Genomic DNA, 15,876 nt, shown 5'->3' with positions numbered 1-15,876 from the left:
ATTGGGCATTTGAGCTATTGCATAGAATTCACTCTTGAGTCTCCTCCAATCATCCTCATTTTGAGGGAATCCTATGTAAAGCTTACAAACTCATACCATGGCGTCCAGAAGCTTGTCAAAAACCACAGAGAAGGTACCCTGAGACAACCCATGCATATACCCCTCTCCGAATTGAAAGCTTACGGAGGCCAGGACGTGTATGCAGCATAGCATCTTGGTCATGCAAGGGATTGCAGTCCGCATACATTTACGTTGCTCCAGATGAGGTTTAAGTACTTCAAAAAGGCCCATGAGTTGCTCTCGATTGAGCCTATACTTGTCAAAAACCTTGAAGTCGCTCATGTTCTCAAAGGTGGGCCTCACCCTTTCAACAAGAGGACCTCTGATCAGACGTTCTCTACACCTGTCTTGGAGATGCCAAGCCCGTTTGATTCTGTTGTACAAAACTTGTCCAACAGCACCTACACAAGCTAACTGCGGATCATCCATATTTGCCAAGCCAAACGGCACAAAGCCAAACAGCAGAGTAAACGCACAATGAGTAACAAGGTATGCAAAAACACAAAAGCGATTTGATACAATGTCGACCACCAGGGACACATTGGCCATGTTGTTTGGGGGATTTATAGTGCAATATGTCCAATGGTAGCGTGTTTGTAATGATTGCTGATTGTATCCACTTGATTGTATGTTAGCGGCGCAAATGCTTTCAAAGTGGACTTTTTTTAGGTGTTTGCTAAAATTTTGTTTTCCCACAATAAATCTTAAAGTGAAAGTGTCAAATATAACATATACAGTGCATCTTCGTGATGTTTGTTCATATGCGTAACATAACGCGATGTTATAGTGAAAACCACACGTCCACGCTAACTTGATGTATAATGTGTGCATAGACATGGCATATAATCTGCTTGATCAATGTTGCTGCAAAATTGTTGCAAAACGATAAAGTAACGGCTGACATCTATAATATTTTATATATGTGATTGGCGAGATGTCAATATTTTATGTGTCCCATTGAAACCGCAATAATAATGACGATCTTCTGGCTGACATCTATAATATTATATAGATAAGTGATTGGCAAGATCTCAATATTTTACTTGCCCCATTAAAATTGCAATAATAATGACAATCTTCCAACTTCTCATCTACGTTTATATAATATTGTAGTATTGAGTGAGAAACTGATGAAAGGGGCGGTACAGTCCTAATGCTGTAATCTGTAAGGTTGAAGCTTAGAATGTGTGTTTTGTTGTTGTGTGATGCATGTTATGTACATATATGTATGTATTGTGATTCTCTCCCACAGCTGTTCATTTATGTAAAGCAGTATAGCATTGTTGTTCCTTCCAAAAAAAGTGACAACTATAATATTTTCTAATAACATCTTATTATTCTCCAGAATTCCTAATGGGATCTAATTTATAAATTGTGATGTTAAAGGAACACTAAAGCCATAATTTCTCTTTCCTGATTGAGAGAGAGAGAATCCAATGTTAAAGGGACAGTCAACCATAGAATTGTTATTGTTTTAAAAGATAGATAATCCCTTTATTACTCATTCCCCAGTTTTGCATAACCAACACAGTTATATTAATGTACTTTTTACCTCTGTGATTACCTTGTATCTAGGAACCTTCTTCCAGCCCCCTGATCACATGACTGTGACTGTTTATTATCTATTGTCTTAAATTTAGCATTGTATTGTGCTAGATCTTAAATAACTTTCTGTGCCTGAACACAGTGTTATCTATATAGCCATGTGTACTTTCTGTCTCTTTGTGTTGAAAAGAGATTTACAAAGAATGTGATAAGAGGCAGCCCTCAAAGGCTTAGAAATTAGCATATGAGCCTACCTATGTTTAGTTTAAACTAAGAATACCAAGAGAAAAAAGCAAATTTGATGATAAAAGTAAATTGGAAAGTCAATTAAAATTAAAAGTCCTATCTGAATAATGAAAGTTTAATTTATACTTGACTGTCCCTTTAAGCAACCTTCCAATCAATGTAGTTGTATGATGTAAATGTGTTCATTGTTTCTATATTGTTTGTTGAATGAATAGCAATGCACATGTATGAGTCAATGACAAAAGACATGTATGTGCAGCCATCTGGTGAGCCTATCTAGATAGGCTGTTCATCCAAATATATGACTTGAATACATGAAATGCTATAATAGACGTAAATGAGAGAAGTGTTTAAAATGGCCTACTGTTTGTGAACAATGAAATCTTAAAAAAAATATTTGTCTGTCCATTTAAATATGATTTAATTCATGAAACCGATTTCATATTGTTGGTGATAGAATTGATGGTGATTTCTAGTTGATGTAATGTAATTTCGTAAACGATTTTGATGTTGTAGTGATGTTCACACAGGTAAAAGCCATAACTTCATTGTGAAATAGTCTATTTCTTGATCTATTTGTCATAGCGGGACCAACGCAAGAGTTAATGAATTAGCGCCACAATTCTAACGCTGCTATTACGAATTTTAAAGGAGAAAAATGTTGCGTGCGTTAGGGAAATCTGCCGGTCGTGTGCACAAGCATGTATTCCCCATAGAAGTCAATGGAGGCTAGAAATTTCCTTAAAAAAAACTTTCAACACTTGTGTTGAGCGTAAAGTGAGTGACGTCATGTCCTTCTGTGAAAAAGTAGCTAAATCGTGTTAATTTCATAATTAAAAAATGTTTTGTGTACGTAATGTGCTGTATATTGTTTGTATGTATCTAATTCTGTATGTATGTGATGATATTTGTACATAGATGTAGCTAGATAAGTGTATGTTCATGTATGTCTATGTAAGTCAATATAAAAAAAAATTTGGTGCCTTTTTTTTCTAACACCCGAGATCTTGTATATTTTATCTGTTAAATATTTTTTTATTTTTTTTTTAAATTCTGAAAAAAATAAAAATTGTCGAGTGTTTGTATGAGTGTAAGTGTACTTTGTCTAATATTTTTTAATCGATTTGTGAATGTTTTTGGTAACGATCTATCAATAACTACTGGTCTGGGAGAGCGTTCTGGATTTGAGCGTAGATGGTGATTTTTGTGGCACTAAAGAAACTATTTGAGTCATAACGCAAAACTCGTAATCTAGTTGAATATGCGGTAACATGCACTTATAATAAATACACTATGTGCATTTCATACTTTATATTGTATATTTGTCAATACATTATTATTATTAATTTAATATGACACACTCTTTTTATTGTTGGATTATTTCCAATATTTATTCTTGCACACCTATTCTCATCACTAGAGCGCTGGATTTTATTAAAATAAATTTTATGCCAAGACATTATAAATTATGTGTCCTACTATATTAAATTGTTCTAAAACTTACGTATAACATCAATTATAAAATATTGATAAAGAAAAGACACATCTGCATGGAGAATAAATGATCATGTATACTGACGAGAGCATTATACATGCCAGATAAAATTCATATTTGGCACTAAAAACTAATGTATCAAAAAGTCCATTTGTCCAAATGAATCAAAATCCCTATAATGTAATATCAGAAAGTGAGAAAAATGAGAGAGCTAATTTGTTAGTGCACAACTTATAAACATAAGTGTATTGATAAACTAATTTCTTTCATGTAATTGGCAAGAGTCCATGAGCTTGTGACGTATGGGATATACATTCCTACCAGGAGGGGCAAAGTTTCCCAAACCTCAAAATGCCTATAAATACGCCCCCCACCACACCCACAATTCAGTTTTACAAACTTTGCCTCCCATGGAGGTGGTGAAGTAAGTTTGTGCTAGATTTCTACGTTGATATGCGCTTCACAGCAGGCTGAAGCCCGGTTTTCCTCTCAGAGTAGGCTGACCATACGTCCCGTTTTGAAAGGGACAGTACCGTTATTTTATGTTTTTTTCCCTGTCCCGTTGTTTCTTTATTAATAGTCATTTTGTCCTGTTTTGAGGGTTATCAGACCATGCGGGCAGCGCAAGTGTAATTTTTATTGCACACACACCACTTAAATTTTTTTCAACTCCCTGCCGGCGGGGAGAGCAGTTTTTTAAAAAACTATTTTTTTTTATTTTTTTTTTAACTGCAGCCGAGTTGGGGTTGGGTGGCCGTGCCCACAAGATCCACAGCATGCAGTCTATGCCGCCCGCGCTCTTCAAAATTAGGGGCATGTAGGGGCGTGTCATTGATAGGTGCCTATAAAGAGTCAGTGACAGCAGGTCAGTACTCAGTCGTGAGCTGTCAGACTGAGCCTAGGAGGGAGACTGGTCACTGGTCAGCGTGAGGGAAGTTAGATAACTAGCTAGCTCAGCTGCAGTAGTGCCAATACTTTACTAGTAACTTACACTCAGGACAGGCTCAGCACAGGGGCCGGCAGGAGTCAGACTAAAAATATCTGAAATTTAGTCAGTCATCATCTGGATCTGATGTGATGATCAATCATCTGCCTTTAGCCGCTGCCTCACCATCATCCGAATTATAGGCTGACCTGACCATCACCAGACACCAGAGAGATAATTCTTGTTGCCATCTTCTTCTTGTTTGTGTCACAGACGTGTGAAGTGAACATACAAACTAGTGTTATGGTCTGGTCTGGAAGTAGATCGATTCAACTGTCTACAGTTCTGAACTTCAGCTTCTGCAAGAATTGTGCCCAAGATAAGACCAGTGTCTGTGCCTGGCAATCAATTAAATTAAATGAATTTCTCTTACTTGGTGTATTCAGTCCACGGATTCATCCTTACTTGTGGGATATTCTCAATCCCTACAGGAAGTGGCAAAGAGAGCACACAGCAAAGCAGTCCATATAGCTCCCCTCAGGCTCCACCCCCCCAGTCATTCTCTTTGCCGCTCTAACAAGTAGCATCTCCACGGGAGGGTAAAGAGTTTGTGGTGTTAGATTTGTAGTTTTTATTTCTTCAATCAAGAGTTTGTTATTTTAAAATAGTGCCGGTTTGTACTATTTACTCTGAGGCAGAAAGTGATGAGGATTTCTGCTGAGAGGAAAAAGATTTTAGCATGTTGTAACTAAAATCCGTTGCTGTTCCCACACAGGACTGTTGATTACCGGAGAACTTCAGTTGGGGGGAACAGTTTGCAGGCTTAACTGCTTAAGGTATGCTCAGTCATTTATTTCTAAGAAGACCTGGTAATGCTAGAAAACTGACAGAAATCCCCATGAGGGAAGGTAAGCCATTTTCTAAAACGCAGTATAGAAGGATGGCTTCAATTAAGGGCTTAAATACTGGTAGACACTGTGATGGGCTAAATTGATTATTTTGCTGATGGATTCTTATGTTTATTAAGTGTTTGAAACGATGTAAACACTTTTTGTGGTTTTTATTTCGCCTGGCATATTATCAGACGCCTAGTCTGACTCAGGAAGGCCCCATAACTCTGGACTGAAGAGGGAGGGGGCCTCATTTTCGCACCTCAGTTGCGCAGTTGATTTTCAAGACAGCTCATGCCGCTTCATGTGTAGGGACCTGAGAGTGCAGGAGGACATCAAGGAGGCTTATATTTCTGCTACAAATAACCCTAAGGGAAGGTAGGGCCGCAGCAAAGACTGTGGCACCGTGCTGTAGTGTGTTAAACCGGTTGTTTACTACAATTTGCTCCGGTTTGGCCAATAAGGGGTTAATTGATTTGAAAATGTGTGTGCAATCATTTCAAAGCATTATGATCATGTGGTGAAATTTTCATAAAGATCGGATGTTTTTGAGTGATTTGGAAAAAAAGTATGTGCTTTTTATTATTTAAAGACACAGTAATGTTTTTTCAAAAAGTGATTTTTTCTGTATTGTAGTGCTGTATAACTCTGTCAAACATGTCTGAGACTTCAGATAGACCTTGTTCTTTATGTTTAAAAACCATGGCGGTACCCCCATTGCATTTATGTGTTAAGTGTGCTAAAACATCTAAGCATTTTAAAGACCATCCAGTGACAATTAAAAATGTGGCCCAAGATGATTCTTTAACAGAGGGTAATGAGGATAGTCCTTCTTCCTCTCCCCATGTGTCAACACCAGTTACGCCCGCGCAAGCGATGCCTAGTACCTCTAGCGCATTGGCCCCTATTACTTTACAACAATTAGCAGCAGTAATGGATAATTCTTTTGCAGCATTTTTATCTAAACTGCCAGTTTTTCCAAGAAAGCGTGATAGCTCAGTTTTAAATACAGAGGATGAGCAATCAGACGCTTTGGATAATTTATCTGTAGTACCCTCACAAAACTCAGAAGTAGCAGTGAGGGAAGGTCTGTCTGAGGGAGAAATTTCTGATACAGGAAAAGTTTCTCAGCGGGCAGATTCAGATTCCTTAGCGTTTAAATTTAAGCTGGAACACCTCCGCGTACTGCTGAAGGAGGTTTTAGCTACGCTGGATGATTGTGACCCCATGGTGGTCCCTGAAAAATTGTGTAAGATGGACAGGTTTTTAGAGGTCCCTGTTTACACTGAGGCATTTCCGATCCCAAAGAGGGTGGCGGATATTGTGACTAGGGAGTGGGAGAGACCAGGTGTACCCTTTGTTCCCCCCCCTATCTTTAAGAAAATGTTCCCCATCAACGACCCCAGGCGGGACGAGTGGCAGACGGTCCCTAAGGTAGAGGGGGCTGTTTCAACTCTTGCTAAGCGTACAACTATACCAGTAGAAGACAGTTGTGCTTTCAAAGATCCTATGGATAAAAAATTGGAAGGATTGCTGAAGAAAATTTTTGTTCAGCAAGGTTTTCTACTTCAACCAATTGCCTGCATAATTCCTGTAACTACTGCAGCGGTTGGTTCGAGGCCCTGGAGGAGTCGCTCCAGAGGGAGACTTCATACGATGAGGTCATGGATAGAATTCATGCTCTAAAGCTGGCTAATTCTTTTATCACTGACGCCGCTTTCCAGTTAGCTAAACTAGCGGTGAAAAACTCAGGTTTTGCCATCATGGCGCGAAGAGCGCTTTGGCTCAAATCATGGTCGGCGGATGTGTCGTCCAAAACAAAACTGTTAAATATTCCCTTCAAGGGGAAGACCCTTTTCGGCCCAGAGCTGAAAGAAATTATTTCAGATATCACTGGAGGCAAGGGTCATGCCCTTCCACAAGATAGGTCGTTTAAGGCCAAAAACAAGGCTAATTTTCGCTCCTTTCGCAACTTCAGGAGCGGACCTGCTGCAACCTCTGCTGTCGCAAAGCAAGATAATGCTTCCCAGCCCAAAGCAACCTGGAAACCCTTGTAGGGCTGGAATAAGGGTAAACAGGCCAAGAAGCCTGCTCCTGCTACCAAGACAGCATGAAGGGGTAGCCCCCGATCCGGGACCGGATCTAGTAGGGGGCAGACTTTCTCTCTTTGCTCAGGCTTGGGCAAGAGACGTTCCGGAACCCTGGGCATTAGAAATAGTTGCTCAGGGGTACCTTCTAGAATTCAAGGATTTTCCCCCAAGGGGAAGGTTCCACAGTTCTCGTTTGTCTTCAGACCAAACAAAGAAACAGGCGTTCTTACGCTGTGTAGAAGATCTCCTAAAAATGGGAGTAATAAACCCAGTTCCAATTGCAGAACAAGGACTGGGCTTTTACTCAAACCTGTTCGTAGTTCCCAAAAAGGAGGGAACTTTCAGGCCAATCCTGGATCTAAAGATTCTAAACAAATTCTTCAGAGTTCCGTCTTTCAAGATGGAAACCATTCGGACAATCTTGCCGATGATTCAGGAAGGTCAATATATGACTACCGTGGATCTAAAGGATGCGTACCTACATATTCTTATCCACAAAGATCACCATCAGTTCCTAAGGTTCGCCTTTCTGGACAAACATTAAGAGTTCATGGCCCTTCCTTTCGGGTTGGCCACCGCTCCCAGAATTTTCGCAAAGGTGCTAGGGTCCCTTCTGGCGGTGCTAAGACCGCGGGGCATTGCAGTAGCACCTTACCTAGACGACATATTAATACAGGCATCGTCTTTCCACAGAGCCAGGGCTCTTACGGACATTGTTCTGGCCTTTCTAAGGTCTCACGGGTGGAAGGTGAACGTAGAAAATAGTTCTCTGTCCCCGCTTACAAGGGTTCCCTTCCTGGGAACACTAATAGACTCGGTAGAAATGAAAATCTTTCTGACAGAGGTCAGGAAGTCCAAACTGTTGAACACTTGCCGAGCTCTTCATTCCATTCCTCGGCTTTCTGTAGCTCAGTGCATGGAGGTAATTGGTTTAATGGTGGCGGCAATGGACGTAGTCCCTTTTGCCCGAATTCATCTCAGACCACTGCAACTGTGCATGCTCAAGCAGTGGAATGGGGATTACGCAGATTTATCTCCTCAAATACAAATGGACCAGAAAACCAGAGAGACTCTTCTCTGGTGGTTGTCTCAAGAACACCTGTCTCAGGGAATGAGTTTCCGCAGACCGGAGTGGATCATTGTCACGACCGATGCCAGTCTGTTAGGCTGGGGTGCGGTCTGGAACTCCCTGAAGGCTCAGGGTGTATGGCCTCGGGAAGAATCTCTTCTCCCAATAAACATTTTGGAGCTGAGAGCGATATTCAACACGCTCCAAGCATGGCCTCAACTAGCGGAGGCCAAATTCATCAGATTTCAGTCGGACAACATCACGACTGTAGCGTTCATCAATCATCAGGGAGGAACAAAGAGTTCCCTGGCGATGAAGGAAGTATCCAAGATCATCAAATGGGCGGAGGATCACTCCTGCCATCTATCAGCAATTCACATCCCAGGAGTAGACAACTGGGAGGCGGATTATCTGAGTCGTCAGACTTTCCATCCGGGGGAGTGGGAACTCCACCCGGAGGTCTTTGCTCAGCTAACTCAGCTATGGGGCATTCCAGAATTGGATCTGATGGCGTCCCGTCAGAACACCAAACTTCCCCTTTACGGATCCAGTAAATAATGATTTTTTATGCCTGATGAAACGGTCTGTGAATCGTGAAACGCGTTGCATGATTGGGTGATTATTGGACACTCTGTTATCCACTCTCATCAGCAATCATTGTGCTGTTGTTTTTAAACTTTTATGCTTTTTTAAATAAAATTGGATATATGTTTTATCCTTTGAGTGGATTCATTTCTACCCACCATCTGCCATTGTTCACCTATGAGAGACCAGCCCAGCACCTGAGGGAACACATTATCATACAAATATCAAGATACCTAGAGTTTGGGTGAGCTGCCACACCTCTACCAATCTGCAGCCTGCTTCTACAAGCACATTGGTGTGCTCTGGGAATATGTGAGTACCCTCCACATTAAGGAATCTGTTGTGGTTGTACCATTAATAGTCTGCACATGTGGTGCCCGTATTTATTGTCTCCCTTATAGCACCACCATCTTGCGCCAAGAGCGCCTTCAAGTGGGTGAGCTGTCACACCTTTCTAATTCTGCAGCCCGCCCTTACCAGCACATAAGTGTGCTCTCCAAATTTGCGAGTACCCATTTGGCAATAGTTCTGTGACTCGTTGTTAATTAATAGATGATACCACACATGAGGCGCTCCTCCATTCTGTTTTATCTTATATAGTACCACCTGGACCATCCAGTGAGGAGGAGGCAGCCGCTACAGCAATCGTTATCCTTTGAAGAACGTATAAAGGACTGTCTAATTTTTCACAATTGCAAGTGTATTTTCACTACAGTATCTAAGAATTTACTGTTTTCTGCCTTTATTGTGTATATACTCATCTATGATAGCTTAACATTGCCCCATCATATATACTTTTGTTCTAGATTATTGATTATACTGCATCTTGAGTGCCCCCTTCAGTGATTAGGTTTGTTTTTAGTAGCCATTTCTTCTGCTCGAAGAGTTTCTGAATTTTCTGCTTTGCAGTGTGATTCACCCTATCTGGTGTTCCATGCAGATAAGGTTGTTTTGCGTACCAAACCTGGTTTTCTTCCTAAAGTGGTTTATAATAAGAATATTAACCAGGAAATCATTGTTCCTTCTCTGTGTCCTAATCCAGTTTCTAGGAAGGAACAACTTTTACACAATCTTGACGTGGTTCGTGCTTTAAAATTCTATTTAAAAGCGACTAAAGATTTCAGGCAAACATCATCCTTGTTTGTCGTCTACTCTGGTAAGAGGAGAGGTCAGAAAGCGACTGCTACCTCTCTTTCCTTTTGGCTAAAAAGCATCATCCGATTGGCTTATGAGACTGCTGGACAGCAGCCTCCTGAACGAATTACAGCTCATTCCACCAGAGCTGTGGCTTCCACATGGGCTTTTAAGAATGAGGCTTCTGTTGAAGAGATTTGTAAGGCAGCGACTTGGTCTTCACTGCATACATTCGCCAAATTTTACAAATTCGATACTTTTGCTTCTTCGGAGGCTATTTTTGGGGGAGAGGTTTTGCAAGCAGTGGTGCCTTCCGTTTAGGTTACCTGACTTGTTCCCTCCCTTCATCCGTGTCCTATTGCTTTGGTATTGGTATCCCACAAGTAAGGATGAATCCGTGGACTGAATACACCAAGTAAGAGAAAACAGAATTTATGTTTACCTGATAAATTTCTTTCTCTTACGGTGTATTCAGTCCACGGCCCGCCATGACATTTAAGTCAGGTTCAAATATAATTTACAATAACTACATTCACCACTGCACCCTATGGTTCTCCTTTTTCTCCTAACCGTCGGTCAAATGACTGGGGGGGGCGGAGCCTGAGGGGAGCTATATGGACAGCTTTGCTGTGTGCTCTCTTTGCCACTTCCTGTAGGGATTGAGAATATCCCACAAGTAAGGATGAATCCGTGGACTGAATACACCGTAAGAGAAAGAAATTTATCAGGTAAGCATAAATTCTGTATTTCATTTATTATATCATATGCTTATTATTATAATGCTGCTGCAGTGCTGGTTGTAGTACAGACGTTATAAAATAACGGTTATTATCAAGTAACTATGTAGTTCCACATTTTTATCAGTTCTTCCACCATTTACATAAATTAAATTGTAATACTTTTGTTCACAAGCTTCAGAATCAGTTCTTCTTATTATATAAGCATGTTCTTTTTGATTTTCTTTGTTTAAACAACAAATTTGGCTTGGGTATCCATCTGTTTAAAAGTGACAATGAGTCTGATACAAGTTCCATAATATATATTGATATTAATGAATATTGTGTGGGGGGGCATGATGGATGTGATCTAATGGAGGGAACCTTCATCTTTAGAATGGTTATTGGATACGTAATTTTATTTCCCTTAACAATAGTTATAATAAAAAGCATTTTATAGGGTGTCTTTATAAGTCAAAACATTTGTGCTTTATTTTTATATAGATTTGCCAATTTTCTGTATGCATCAAATTTAAAGTAAAAATAATTTCATATACATGATACATTAGCCCATGGAGTGTGAGAATTTTTATTATATGGTGTTGAAAGACCGAAATTTGCTGTGTAAATTAGTTTCATCAGATAAATATTCATGGTACAATCATGATGAAATACAGTCCCCCTCTAGCTCTACATCTACCTAAAAATGTTTGTATGAGTTCTTTTGTCACTGAAGGATAATTGTTGGCTCAATAGTTTAAATTCATGTCATAAAGGTTAACTTTTGTTAAAATCGTACTTTTTTTCATATAAATAAAGAATATTAACCCCGTCCCGTTTTTGACCGCTCAATGTCCCGTTTTTGTCTCACGGAAATATGGTCAGCCTATCTCAGAGTGAAGTGAATGTCAGAGGGATGTGAAGAGAGTATTGCCTATTGAATACCATGGTCTTCCTCTAGGGGATCTATTTCATAGGTTCTCTGTTATCGGTCGTAGAGATTTCTTCTCCTACCTCCCTTTTCAGATCGACGATATACTCTTATATACCATTACCTCTACTGATTCTCGTTTCAGTACTGGTTTGGCTATCTACTTTATGTAGATGAGTGTCTTTGGGTAAGTAAGTCTTATCTTTTATTTATGACACTCTCAGCTATGGTTTGGCACTTTATATGTAAAGTTCTAAATATATGTTTTATACTTATATTTGCCATGATTCAGGTCAATCAGTTTATTTTACTTCTTTAAGACTGTCAGTTTAATTTTTTGGGAAAATGCATATGAATTGAAATATTTTTCTTACGTTAAATATTCAATTTACTTTTTTTCTCTAAATTGCGGGTTGTTAGGCTCGCGGGTGCAAAAAATGCTAGAATTTATTGCGTCATTTTTGGTGCAAGACTTTTTTGGCGCGAGATTGACGTTTGTCTGACGTCAATGACGTCCTTTCCGGCGTTGTAGTTGACACCGGAAGTTTTCACGTAGTTGCGTCAATTTTGACTCTCGTGTTTGTTGCAGACGTTTTTGGTGCCAAAAAATATGTGGGCATTATTCTTGGTACCCAGATTTTTAACATTATTTAAGTCTCATTTTTTAGTTGCTTCTGGTTTCTAGAGGCTTGTTCTGTTTGCTTTTTTTCCCATTCCTGAAACTGTCATTTAAGGAATTTGGTAATTTTGCTTTATATACTGTTTTTTCTATTACATATTGCAAGATATCCCAAAAAACTGTTCCTGTTTCAGAAAATACTGTTGGATTCCTGATGACTGATATCAGTCCTACCAAAGCTAAGTTCATTTATTTTTAATGTTATGAATTTTTATCTTTAGCTATGATTTGTAATAAGTTATCATGATAAACTTTTACATGCAGAGCCCATTAGTATATATGCATTATCTATTGCTATTCTTTTTACATCTAATGTACAAGATATACTTAGGAATTTATAAGAATATTTTTCTGATTCTATTCTAAAGGCTTTGTCTTCCATCCCGCCTTCTAATAAAATTTATAGGTCTTTTTTAAACTTCTCATTTAGTTGATGAAGTTTCAATTGACCAACAACATACTGAATTATCCTTCTCTGGTGATGTTTTTTCTCATTCAGAATATTCTTCATCAGATATTGACACTAACAAATCTACTTTTTTATTTTTAAATAGAGTACATTCGTTCTTTGTTGAAAAGGTGTTGATTATTTTGGATATTGAGATGACTAGTTCTTTTGATTTTAAGACTAGCTAACATTTAAATTATGCTTATTAACCTTCTGTGGTTTCTTCAGAGGTTTTTTTCCAGTTCCTGATACTAGGGAATGGAATAGGCCTGGGACTTCTTTTATTCCTTCTTTAAGGTTTTTAAAATGTATCCTTTGCCGGCAGTAAGTTTAAAGTTTTGAAGAAAGATCCCCAAAGTTAATGGGGCTATCTCTACTCTTGCTAAACATACTACTATTCCTATAGAAAATAGTATTTATTTTTTTCCTTCAGATGGGAAACTTTTAACTTTATTTAAGGAAAATTATTTATTTTCAGGTACTTTTCTTAGACCTGCAATATATTTGGCTGATGTTGCAACTGCTTCAACTTTCTGGTTGGATACTTTAGTGCAACAAGTATCGGATTATGATTTGTTTAGCATTGTTAAGTTGATCAACATGCTAATAATTTCATTTGTGTCGTCATTTTTTTGATATTTTCACAAATGAGGTTTAATCTATGTCTTTAGCTGTTTTAGCTAGAAGAACTTTGTGACTTAAATCTAGGAATGCTAATTTGATTTCTAAATTCCATATTTCTTTTTTTCCAAGGTAATCAATTATTTGGTTCACAATTAGATTCAATTCTTCAACTGTTACTCTGGGGAAGGGTGTTTTTTTGCTTCAAGATTGAGTTCTAAGAGTAAATCTTAAGCTTATATTAGTTTTTTGTTCTTACTAAGGAACGGATTCCTAATTCTTTCCCAAGTAACATGTTTATAATTGGAAGTTTTCTTCATTCAATTTAAGCCATTTTTAAGATCAAAGTCAGCTCCCCAAATTTGCATGTAGGTGCGGTTCTTATTCCAGCTTAGCTGGTAAGGGGCAGGTTAAGACTTTTTTTAAAATTTGTTTGGTTCAATTCGGTCCAGACTACTTAGATTGGGGTACAGAATAGGATTCAGAGTAAAACCGCCTGTGAGAAGTCTTTTTTTCTCTAACATATTCCAGCTATTCCAGTAAAGGCTCACATTTTCCTGAAGTGTGTTTCAGACCTGCATGTATTGGGTACTTGTGAAGCGTGGCTGGTCACCCATGGGGGCTCAAGGCGCTGCTCAGACCTGGAGTTTTCTGGGGTATTTATACCAGTTCCATTTTAGGAACAGGGTTTGGGGGTTTTGTTCAAAACTATTCATTGTCCCAAAGATAGAAAATCTTTTTGAATTGTCATATAAGAGTACCATCTTTTAGAATGGTGTTTATATGATCTATTCTGCCTTTTGGTCAGCGAGGGCATTATTTGTTTACAATAGATGCATATCTTCATTTTCTGTTTTCATTCAGATTATTTTATTTTCTGAGATTCTCTTTTTTTGACAAGCATTACCAATTTGTTGCTTTTCCTTCTGGTCTAGCGACAGCTGTAAGAATCTTTTCAAGGTTCTCAGTGTTTCCTTATTTGGATGGTCTCGTGGTACTGGCTTAGTCTTTTTGTTCTGCGGAATCTCATACGTCTCAACTTTTGTTGTTTCTTCAAAGACATGGTTGGAGGATCTTTTTATCATAAGCTCCTTGATTCCTCAAACAAGGGTCACCTTTTTTAGGTTTCCAGATAGATTGTGTCAATATCTTTGTCTCTAACAGACAAGTGACAATTTTATTGGGTTCCGTTTGTCGGAACCTTCAGTCTCTATTATTTCCTTCAGTTGCTATATGCATGGAAGTTTTAGGTCTCATGGCTGCAGCATTGAATTTGATTCCCTTTGCTCATTTTCATATGAAACGTTTCCAGTTTTTTATGCTAAATTAATGGTGCAGGGATTCTAGGATATCACTTTTTATATCTTTGAATCCCAATGTTCAACTATCTTTGACTTGGTGGTTAGATCACCATCATATAGTTCTACGGGTCTCTTCGGTTCATCCAACCTGGACCATGATCACTACAGATGCGAGTCTTTTAGGTTGGGAGGCTGTCTGGGGATCTCTGTCAGCACAAGGGGTTTGGAAATCTCAGGAGGCAAGATTACCATTCAATATTTTGGAACTCCGTGCATTTCTCAGAGTTCTTCAGTTTTGGCTTCTTTTTGAAGAGAGAGACGTTTATTGTTTTTTCAGACAGACAATGTCACAACTGTGGCGTATGTCAATCATCAGGGTGGGACTCTCAGTCCTTAGGCTGTGAAAGAAGTATCTCGGATACTTGCTTGGGCTAAATCCAGCTCCTGTCTAATTTCTGCGGTCCATTTCCCAGGTATAGACAAATGGGAAGCGGATTATCTCTGTCAATCAAGCTTTACATCTGGGAGAATGGTCTCTTTACCCAGATGTGTTTTTTCAAATTGTTCAGATGTAAGGGCTTCCAGAAATAGATCTGATGGCATCTCATCTAAACAAGGAACTTCCCAGGTGCTTATTCAGGTCCGGGGATCCTCAGGCGGAAGCAGTGTATGCATTGACACTTCCTTGGAGTTATCAACCTGCCAATATTTTTCCGCCTCTGGTTCTTCTTTTAAGAGTGATTTTCAAAATCATCAGGGAGCAATCTTTTGTGCTGCTGGCGGCTCCAGCATGGCCGCACAGGTTTTGGTATATGGTTCTTGTTCGGATGTCCAGTTGCCAATCTTGGTCACTTCCATTAAGGCCAGACCTTATATCTTAATGCCCTGCAAAAAGCCCTTTTAAGGGCTACTGGTAGTTTATTCTTAGAGTAGGGGGTGTTTTTATTTTGGGGGCTTTTTTATTTTCATAGGGATTAGGTATAATTTTTTAAACTTTGCTAATTTGTTTTTTTTATGTTCTGTAATGTTAGCCTTTTTTACTTTCTGTAATCTTAGCTTTTTATATTTTTTGTAACTTTAGCTTAATTTAAAGTTAGGTTTATTTTTTAAATTTTGGGGGGTTAGACTTAGTTTTTTTTTA

The sequence above is a fragment of the Bombina bombina genome, chromosome 4, assembly GCF_027579735.1.
Source record: "Bombina bombina isolate aBomBom1 chromosome 4, aBomBom1.pri, whole genome shotgun sequence".
Lineage (NCBI taxonomy): Eukaryota > Metazoa > Chordata > Amphibia > Anura > Bombinatoridae > Bombina > Bombina bombina.
This window is presented reverse-complemented; position numbering follows the sequence as displayed.